Raw genomic sequence first — 9,465 nt, forward strand, 5'->3', positions numbered from 1 at the left:
TTCAGGGAGGCCTACTGTATGAAGATTTACACTGTGAGGGGTTGAGAGAGATATCAACTGTGGCCAAAAGCAAATTTCACTGCCAGGAAAATGGGCAGAGAAGAAAATACCTTGTCACCTCTTCTCAGAAAAGCAGAGAGAGAGAGAAAGAAAAAAAAAGTTGGCTTTCATCTTACAAATTTTCCACCTCTGGGGGCAAAATGATTTCTGGATAATGTTACTGCAATCCTTATGGCATCTGAGGCAGCTAAGCAAGAAAGAGAGAATCACTCATTAAATCATGGGACCATAGCACTGTAGACTTGGAACCAGAAGGGATGTTAAAGGCCATCTCATCCAAGCCCCTTGTTTTACAGATGAGGAAACCAAGGTCCAGAGAAAGGAAGTGATTTGCCAGAGTCACACAGGGAGTTTAGATGGAGGCAGCATGACATAGCGTTTAGGAAGCCAGCCTTAGAGTCAGAAAGACCTTGGTTTGGATTCTGCCCTGAAACATAGGGCATGACCTTAAGCAAACCACTTAATTCCAGGCAACTTTTTAAAACCCTAACTTTCAGTTAAGTTGTTGATCTACATTAATGGAAGGAATTTCCATACGGGGTATTCTCTGTATCAATGAGATCACAGGTCTGATCCCTTCTCCCTTGAAGAAAAGAAAAAAAAATTTTAAAGAAACAGGTGCTGGTCTTGGAGTCAGGAAGACCTGAGTTCAAATCAGGTACTTGCTAGCTATGTGACCCTGGGCAAGTCATTTGACCTCTTTCTGTCACAGTTTTCTCAACCATAAAATGGGGATAATAACAGCACCTACCTCACAGGGTTATTGCGATAATAAAGTGAGACAAAATGTATAAAGCACATTGCAGACCTTAAAGAGATATAGAGATGCTAGCTATAATTATTAGAAATGGTGACACTTGGGGCAGCTTGGTGGCACAGTGGATAGAGCACTGGCCCTGGAGCCAGGAGGACCTGACTCAAATCGAGCCTCAGACATTTACCAGCTGTCACTTGACCCCGACTGCCTCCCAAAAACAAAACAAAAAACAATGGTGATACTAACAACGATGCATTGGGCAGGCAAACCCTTTGTGGCCATCTTGGAAATGCCACTATCCCTGCTTTCAGAATGTAGCAAGGCTTGAAGGAGAAGCCTGGGGGATTAGACTTGGATTCTTGAGTGCCTTTCTACCTCTGACTTACTGAACTTATCTATCTTCAGAGGCTAAATTGGGGTAAAAGTCCAGTTGTATATTTTCTAAGTATTATACACATCCCATGACATCACACACAATCCAGATCACTGAGCAGCTCACTGTTCCTAGAGTCCCCAACGCCAAATTCATCTTTTCTCAACGAGATGTTTTTCATTGCGCAGACATATGTGGTCACTGAGTATTTCTCCATAGGCAGTTCCATTTACCTCTCTGGGTCTAAGATTTCCCATCTGAGACAGTATGGATAGCACACCTGACCTCCAGGGAGTTGGTCAGGAACAACTGTCTCCTGCTGGAGAATTACTGGAAGTTTCTCAGAGAGAGGCACTGAAGAAATGAATTGTTCTTGAGGCTCTGGTTAGATAGACAGCATGGTGTGGATAGACAGCTGGCCTCAGAGTCAGAAAGACCGGAGTTCCAGACCTGCCTCTGATGCATCCTGTCTGCGGGACCCTGGGCAAGTCAGTTAGCTTCCCACTCCCCAGAGGGCTAAGACTAAGTTGCAGAGCCAGTGTAGACCTGCATTGGCAGAGGGAGCTTCTTTATGAAATAAAAAGCACTTATTAAGTGCCAACAATGTGTCAAGCACTGGAGACCCAGATAGAAAAAGCAAGCCAGTTCCTGCTTTCAAGGAGCTCACTCTCTAATTGGGGGAGACAACATCAAAAAGAGAAAAAAAATCACATATCCATTTCTTTTTTTTTTAATCCTTTGGCTAGAGATGCCTCCTAGCACCACAAGAGTAGGTGGCAGGTAGTATGGTGTTGAATTTATAATCTTAGGGCTTGAGTTCAAATCCTGACTCTGTTCAGGTGATTCTGGGTAAGACATTTAAGTTTCCTCAAGTGGAAAAATGAGGGGGTGGGAGTAGTTGGCCTCTATTGTACCATCTAGCTCTAGATACGTGACTTATGACAAATGATGAGGCACAAGGGGGAAAAAAAATAGTGAAAACACTATTATTCACACGATAAAACCTCTTCCCCGCCCCACCCTCTTTCCTGTAAAGAAGGAATTTCTTTTGTCAGTGCTAGGGGAAGGGCAACTTTTTTGCAAAAGTGGTTAATCATCCACTTATCCATCCTTCAAACCAGCAGCATCCCCCGCATAACAAGGACAGCCATCCAAGAATTAAATGAGCAAGAAGTCTTTTTTCACTCCCTTCTAGGAGGAAGGGTGGGGAAGCTGGCCCTGCAACCAGGATCAGGACAAAAGGCTTCATTCAGGCTTTGGGTTCTCCATTTACCTCGTATTGTGTACTCCTAAAGGCAGAGGTCAGGCTAGGTTCTGCATCCTGTTCGGTCAGATATTCCAAAAGCAGATAAGGTGTCAAATACTTAAAAAGAAAAATTTATAAGGGTTATATTTCCCTTGCAAAGAATTAACCTAGAGAGAAGATTGCATAAAGAAATTAGTTTGGAAAATAGTGCTGTCAGGGGAGCAACAGAAGAGATGAAAGATAAAATCATGTATTTGAAGGGGGGAAAGAAGAAAAGGGAACAGCAAGTGCATCTTGTTAATGGGAAGACGTGTCACAAAAGACTAGTTTTATTTAGAAGGCTGTTTTGAAAGCACCACACACAAATGGCCCCTCTGGGAAACTCCTGGTGGGGACCTGGAAGTCTGAGGTCTCCATGGTGGGTCCTTTATCAGATTCTCCAGGACTGCTCTACCCCTTAGCACACCAGGGACTGCGTTTCAAAGTCGATGGTCCCATCCTGCTTTGTGTCAGCTCTATTCCTTCTTGCCACCAAAAAGAGACGCTAGTGCTGGAATTTATGATTCATGCTGCACAAAATAACTTGCACTTGTATACAGTTTTATAGCTGTGAAGGATGTGGCATCCATTGTCTCATTTTATCCTCACAGCAGTTGTGTGAATTATGCAGTACAAGAATTACTACCCCCATTTTATTCTTAGGCAGTCAAAGACGTTAAATGGTTTTCCTGAAGTCACACACTAGGAAGTGGCAGAGTTAGGATTTGAACCTGGGTCTTCCAACTCCAAGTCCACTGTTTTTATCCACTTTACCATATTATTCTTGAAACATTATCCACTGTAGGTCCTCTCATTTTGAAAGGAGATGCTGAATGCCTATAAGTAACGCTCTAAGAAGATGTAGAAGAGATTGGCTTATAAAGGCCAATTTTCTGGTGGACAGAAAAAAATAGCGTGGAATGGTAGAGGAGGCCCCATCTCCCATCTTAGTCACATACCTTTCTGCTAGATTATTCTGGAGGTGTTCAATTTTCCCTCCTGGGATAGACTGACCTATATGTGAACTACCAAGGGACAAAGTTGGCATGACTTCTCCCCTGTGGCATACCCCCTTCTCTTGTCTATGAGGGCAAAGGCCCCAGCAAGATGAAATGGACAATTGCAGTTATAATCTAAGTAAATCAGGCTGCAAAGCGACAAGAAATATCATGGTAATTAACACAAAACCATTTTTTGCTGCTTTGAATTATCTGGGTAATTGCTTTAATTCCCCACAGCCCTTGGGTGCAGTGCAGATGCTGAAACACGCCTACATTTTAGACACCTGTCTGTTTGTCAGTGCCAAAGAGACACATTGCCAATGATGCCCCAAACCCTCTTTGGTGCATAGGCCAAAATGACGGTGATTGGCCTGTGGCAACAGAGAACCTCTGACATATGGTCGGCTGCTAGTCATCTGCTCTCCTCACTTGAGTTGCCAGGGAGGATTGCATGGTTGCTAGAGGCAAGCGGGGGAGACTCTTTCTCAAGTCCTGCCTATAACCACATGGCCCTATGCAGTTACCACGCCTCCATCACCCAAGTCATTATGCTGTACAACTGTGGATGATCTAAAAAGAAGTCTGGACTAGTCTAAGGTACCAGTCAAAGAAGAAAGTTTTGCATTTGGTCTCAATAATAGGCAAGGATAACAATTTATTGTAGATTGAATTTTCAAATAAGTACCCTGTCAGGTCCTGTTAGGATTTAAAAAATTAATAGGCTGATCATCAATGAAATATGAAAACAGGTGTCTGGTGAATACTATAGTTGTAACTTGGGTATGAAAGAGGTGGCCTGGGTCTTTGGAAGGAACTGTTTCCTTTCTAGAATTAGGTCTCTTTTTTTTTTCCTTCTGATATCTCAATTCCTCTTCTGAATAATAATGCTGAAGCTTTATTAGTTAATCAATAAGACATGATACAGGGTATGGTTATCATAAAATAATCACACCCAGGAGCATTTTGAGGCATGAGCCTCTTGCCTCTAATCAGATTGGGGTGAGATGATCTTTTGATAACCACACCCTGGGGAACTGTCTCATTTCTATTATGAGTGAATTTTATGGTGGGGGAAAACACACATTTCTACTGGGGGAAAATGAAGTTGACACTCTACACTGAGCAGCCATTTTAGCTGAGGTGAGAGATGTGCTAAGTCTCTTTTTTAGAATAGTCACACTGAACACAACTCCTTTTCGAGACATCTCATTGTAAAAGTCATCTATGCATGGAGCACCGGCCATGCAACATGATGAAAACCACTGTGTTTTATACCCACACTGCATACCTCAAATTAATATGAAAGCTTAAACGGGTAGGAGTTGGGGGAGTGGTGGGAAGAGTGCAGTAGAGACTAGGTACAGCCACATTATAAACAGAAGGAACAATAAAAATGAAAGTAAATTCATGTAACTGTAAGGAAGCTTGGCCCAGAAAAGGAGCTAAGAAAATACTCCTCTCTCCTTTCATTGGACAGGTGGGAGACTATGGATGTGGAATCTCATCTATACTGTTAGTGTGTTGGCTAGTTTTACTGAATTATTTTTTTTTCTTGTCCTACAAAGGAAGGCTCTTTGGGTAGGTAAGGAGGGTGGGGTCTATTCAGAAGTGAATTTGATATAAAACTGAAAGTATCAATAAAACTTGAGAAATTTAAAAAAATAACTATAGTGGAGCCAAGATGGTAGAGTATAGGCAGGGACCCAGCTGAACTCTCCCAACATTTCCCTTTAAACAACTTTAAAATAGCATCTCAAAGTAAATTTTGGAGCAATAGTGCTGACAAAAAGTTAGAGGGAGACATATTTCCACCCTAAGACAATTTAGGAGGCCTATAGGAGAAGTCTAAAACCAAGGTGGGCACAGGTCCAGAACATGGCTGGAACACCATCTGTGGGCCTTGGAGGTGGCCACAACAGCAGCAGCAGCACCTGCTCCAGGACCTCTCAGTCCAGAGATGTTAAGGGAGTGAGAAAGAGATTAAAGGGGACCCTTTGTTAGCATGGGGTACTAGTTGGTGCAGATGGGCAACTCTATTCTTTAAACAGTTCTGGGTCACAGTTCCAGGACAGAGAGGAAGGCTTGTGATGAGTCACAAGGGAGCAGGGGCTCTGGTTCCAGGGCCAACAGGAGCACTACCACTTATACCTACAGGGGCCCTTTCTGGATAAAGACCAGAGCATGGATCAGAAGAGCAGTGACATGCCATTTTCAAGATAATACTACCTTGGAAGTGCCCAAAACTTACAGATCACCAAAACTTGCTCTGAAAAGAGCAGCACAAAAAAGCCCCTGAAGCTTGACAAAGTTTTTCTTCACCCAGGTGAGCACAGACTAACTTTAACATAAAGTTCATAGTGAAGAATAGGCTGGGAAAATGAGCAAATAACAAAAAAAAGGACTTGATCAGAAAAAGCTACTATGGTGGCAGAGAAGACCAAGACATAAATTCAGAAGAAGACAACAGTGCGTAAACAACTACAACCAGAGCCTCAATGAAAAATGCTAATTGGATCCAAGGCCAGAAAGAATTCCTGGAAGAGTTAAAGAAAGAAATGAGTGGTAGAGGAAAAATTGGGAAAAGAAATGAAAGTGATGCAAGAGAATTATGAAAAGAGAATTAACAGCTTGGTAAAAGAAGCACAAAAAATACTGAAGAAAATAACACCTTAAAAACAGAATTGGCCTAATGTTAAAAGAGGCACAAAAATTCACTGAAGAAAAGAACTCCTTAAAAAGCAAACTGGCCAAATGGAAAAAGAGGCACAAAAGGTCACTGAAGAAAATGATTCCTTAAGAATTATAATTGAATACACTAACAACCACATTGTGCAATGACTAACTTTGATATATTTAGCTCTTCTCAGCGATGCAAGGATCTAAGACACCTCCAAAAGCCTCATGATGGAAAATGCTACCCACCTCCAAAGAAAGAACTATGTTGTTTGAATGCAGATTAAAGCATACTATTTGCTCTTTTTTTCTTCTGTTTGTTTTGTTTCCTCTTTCTTGTAGTTCCTTCTATGGGTTCTAATTCTTCCTTGCAACATGACTAATGTGAAAATATGTTTAATAGTAATGTATATGTATAGCCTATATCAGATTGTGTGTCTTCTTGGGAATGGAAGTGTAGAGGGAGGGGGAGAAAAATTTAAAACTCAAAAGCTTATGGAAGTGATTGTTGATAAATCAAAATAAATTAATTGAAAAAAGAGAGAAAATAAAACAAAGAAAGGATTATAATTGGGCAAGTGGAAGCTAATGACTCCATGAGACTTCAAGAAACAATAAAGCAAAGTCAAAAGAATGAAAAGTTAGAAGAAAATGTTAACTATCTCATTGGAAAAACAACTGACCTGGAAAATAGATCCAGAAGAGATAACTTACAAATTATTGGACTACCTGAAAGCCATGACCAAAGAACCTAAACACCATATTTTAAGAAATTATCAAGGAAAACTGCTCCAATATCTTAGATCCAGAGGATAAAATAGAAATTGAAAGAATCCACTAATCACCTCTTAGATGAGATCCCAAAGTGAAAATTTCTAGGAGTATTATAGCTAAATTCCAGAGCTCCCAGGTCAAAGAGAAAATATTGTAAGCAACCAGAAAGAAACAATTCAAATGTTGTGGAGCTACAGTCAGGATCATACAAGATTTAACAGCTTCCATTTTTAAGGAGCAGAAGTCTTGGAATATGATATTCCAGTGGGCAAAGAAGCTAGGATTACAACCAAGAGTAATCAACCCAGCAACATTGAGTATAATCCTTCAGAAGAAAAAAAATAGATATTTAATGAAATAGAAGACTTTCAAGCATTCCTGATGAAAACAGTGGAATAGAAGATTTGACATTCAAAGAAACATAAAAAGGTCAACATGAAAGGGAATCAATGGAGTTAAACTGTTTACCTATATGGGAAGATGATACTTGGAACTACTAAGAACTTTATCATTATTAACACAGTTTGAAGGAGTTTGCATAGACAGAGGGAATGAATGTGAATCAATTACGTTGGAACGATTTCCAAAGAAAGAATGTAGGGATGAGAAAGAGAGATACATTGGGAAAAGGGGGAAGGGAGAGGTAGAATGCGGCAAATTTTCTCACATAAAGTTGTACAATATGAGGCTTTCATAGTAGAGGAGAAATGGGAGGAGAGAATGGTAGTGGCAGGCAGTGCTTGAACCTTACTCTCGTCATAATTGGTTCAAAGAGGAAAAAATATATATTCACACTCAGCTGGGTATAGAAATCTATCTTACCCAAAAGGGAAATGGGGGGGAAGAGGATAAGAGATTTTGAGGGGATAAGGATTATGGGGGAGGGAAAGCAATCATCAGAAGGAAGACAGACTTCTGAGGAGGGACAGGATAACTAGAGAGAGAGAAGGATAAATAGAAGAAAATAGGATGGATGGAAATGCATAGTTAGTGATAACAACTGTGAATGTGAACGGGATAAGCTAACCCATAGAAGAGAAGCAGAATGGATTGGAAACTAGAATCCAATAATATGTTGTGTACACTTGGGACAGAAAGACACATATAGAGTTGAAATGAAGGGCTTAAGCAGAGTATATTAGGCTTCAGCTGAAGTGAAAAGGGCAAGGGTGACAATCATGATCTCTGACAAAACAAAAGCAAAAATAGACCTAATTGAAAGAGATAACTCAGGAAACTACATTTTGCTAATAGGTATCTTAGACAATGAAGTAATATAAAAAAATTTACAGCAAGTTTCTCTGATAAAGGCCTCATTTCTCAAATACACAGAAAACTGAGTCAAATTTATAAAAATAAAAGTCATTCCCCTATTGATAAATGGTGAAAGGATACAAGCAGGCAGTTTTCAGAAGACATCAACACTATCTATAGTCATATAAACAAATGCTCTAAGTCACTACTGATTTTCATTGTTACTGAGTCATTTCAGACTCTTCATGACCACATTTCTTGTGTAGTTTGCCATTTCCTTCTCTAGCTTATTTTACAGATGAGGAAAATGAGACAAATAGAGTTAAGTAACTTTCCCAGGGTCACACAGCTAGTAAGTATCTGAGGCCAGATTTGAACTCAGGTCTTCCTGACTCCAAGATAGGCACTGCATCACCTAGCTGTCCTATTGATTGCCATAATTGATTAGGGAAAGATAGTTTAAAATAACTCTGAGGTATTAACCTCATGACTACCAGAAATGACAAACACTGGAGGGGACGAAGGCAAATAAACACATTAATGAACTACTGGTAGAGTAGTGAACTGGACCAACCATTCTGGAGAACAATGTGGAACTATGTACAAAGGACTATAAAACTGTGCATACCCTTTGATCTAGCAATATCACTGCTAGGTCTGTAACCCTAAGAGATCAAAGAAAAGGGGAAAGAACCTGTTTGTAAAACAATATTCATAGCAGCTCTTTTTGTGGTGGCAAAGAATTGGAAATTGAAGGGATGCCCATCAATTGGGGAATGGCTGAACATAGCTGTGGCATGTAATTATGATGGAGTACTATTATGCTATAAGAAATGATAAAGGGGGTAGGTTCAGAAAACAGGGGAAACCCTATAGGAACTGATGCCAAGTAAAATGAGAAAAACCAGGAAATCATTGTGCACAGTATAATAGTAATGTTGCAATGATGATCAACTATGAAAGAGTTTGCTATTCTGATCAATAGTGATCCAAAACAATACCCAAGGACTCATGATGCAAAAAATTCTATCTACCCCCAGAGATAAAACTGATGAACTCTGGGTGCAAGTTGAAGTATAATTTTCTCACTTTATTTTTTATTTTTTGGAGATATGGCTAATACGGAAATATGTTTTGCATGATTTTACATGTATAATTGATATATTGTTTGCCTTCTCAGTGGGCAGGGCAAGAGAGAGACAATCTGGAATGCAAACATTTTAAAAAGAATGTTAAAAATAAATAATAAATTAAAAAAATTAAAAAATAACTACATAGAGGTGTTTAT

This window comes from Phascolarctos cinereus, unplaced genomic scaffold, assembly GCF_003287225.1.
Source record: "Phascolarctos cinereus isolate Bilbo 61053 unplaced genomic scaffold, phaCin_HiC Scaffold_4;HRSCAF=312, whole genome shotgun sequence".
Lineage (NCBI taxonomy): Eukaryota > Metazoa > Chordata > Mammalia > Diprotodontia > Phascolarctidae > Phascolarctos > Phascolarctos cinereus.